This window comes from Capsicum annuum, chromosome 4, assembly GCF_002878395.1.
Source record: "Capsicum annuum cultivar UCD-10X-F1 chromosome 4, UCD10Xv1.1, whole genome shotgun sequence".
NCBI classification, from domain to species: Eukaryota; Viridiplantae; Streptophyta; class Magnoliopsida; order Solanales; family Solanaceae; genus Capsicum; species Capsicum annuum.
The window spans coordinates 191,846,167-191,848,165 of NC_061114.1; positions in this window are offsets into that span (position 1 = coordinate 191,846,167).

Below are 1,999 nucleotides of genomic sequence, written 5' to 3' on the forward strand. Positions count from 1 at the left end.
GACTGATACTAGTGGTATTGTTTAGTGGAGCTAAACTAAGTTTACTGGATTCCGATGACTGACGGAATGTACTGAATTCTGAGGATTGGTTGAGAGTACTGAAGTTACTAAGATTAACTGTGAATACTGAGGTTGCTGAGGTTACTGAGCACTGAGATAACTCATATTACTGGACTACTGAGATTACTGAGATTACTGAGATTACTGAGATTACTGAGTTTTCCTGAGTCACATGACTGATTGAATTCTATAGATCATGGCTTGACTGAGAGTATCGTGATAACATGACATGGCTCTAGGCACACAGCTACGTTTTTTGGGTACAAGTACCTCCAGGACTCGATGTAAAGAAACTGACACGTCTTAAAATTTACAATGACCTTGAAGTCGGAAATAATGGACAATATCGATTTTAAAATTTTTGATGATCTTGAAGTCGAAAATAATAAACAACATCGAATTTAAAATTTTTGACAACCTTGAAGTGGGAACCAATGAACAATATCAATTTTTAAATTTCCAACGATCTTAAATCCGAAAACAACGAAGAATACCAATTTTAAAATTTTTGACGACCTTGAATCCGGAAACAATGAACAATACCGAATTTATAATTTTCAATAACCTTAAAGTCGGAAATAATAGAGAATTTTGAAATTTTCAGCAACCTTCAAGTCAGAAACAATGGACAATACCCATTTTAAAATTTACGACGACTTTGAAGTCGTAAATAATGGACAATATGAATTTTAAAATTTTTGACAATCTTGAAGTTGAAAACAATGAACAATACCCATTTTGAAATTTTCGAAAAATTTAAAGTCGAAGCCAATCGATTTTGTGCTTGGAGATGAGGAAAATGATAAATTAATTTTCGATGCCATTGATGAGTTCTTGGGTGCCATTTGTTGTAAGAAGAAGAAGAAGAAAGAAAGAAAATGAAAAGAAAAATAATAAAGAAAACAAAAAAATATTAAATTCAATTCATTTCTTGAAAATAGTTCATGAAAGCATAAATTTCATTTTATGTTAATATAGACGTGAAGACTTAATTGGTGTGTAATCCAAAAATAATTTTGTTGTTATTTATAATTGAATATAATTTTGAGGCTCTTTCACAAATGTTCTACATCTGACTTGATTATTATTAACATATCAAGCAATTATTTTTATACCAACACAGAACTTGTAATTGTGATTTGATTTTTTTTAATCATTCTTCAAAAAATTGTTCTCACTCTCTTTAAAGAAAGTGAAACACACTCTCTTGCCATGTCAGCGTTCAGGGGTGTAAATATTCTACTTTAAAATAGTTCAGGGGAGTCATAGGACCTCTCCAAAGTATAAGTGTGTAGTTGGGATTTGGGGTAAAGGAGAGGACTTTTGGCCATTTTCTCTATTAATAATTAATCTATTTTGATGAGATATTATCTAAATTTCAATTCTTTTATAAGATTTGAAATTTTCACTTTTATTTTATTAGAATAGAAATATTTAGAAAAAAATATAACTATGTTATCGTATACTTAGAAAACTTTCATAAAAGAATTTGAAATTTAATTCTAAACAAAAACATATAAAATATTTATATGATTTGAGATTAAGTTTGTGTACAAATTAGATCAACTTGATTTTTTGAACCGATTCGAATCAATTTAGATAATATTATTTAGATGATTAAAAATTTAATTTGATTTACAAATTCAATTCTAGAATATTACGGTACATCTATTTGGATATACTTGAATGTGTATACAATCCGAACAAACTTGACAAAGTGAAATATATATAACGTGACGATAATAATTTTTCCCTTATCAATTATACATCCTATGTCTTAATTCAAATAATATATATTTTTTAAATCAGTTCTAAAAAGAAATTGACATTTTTTATTTGGTTAGTACTCTATAACATTATTAATATTTTAGTCATGTTGAATTTTATTTATTTGTCAAAAAGTGCACAAAAGTATATTCTTCTATTTAAGGTTTATTTA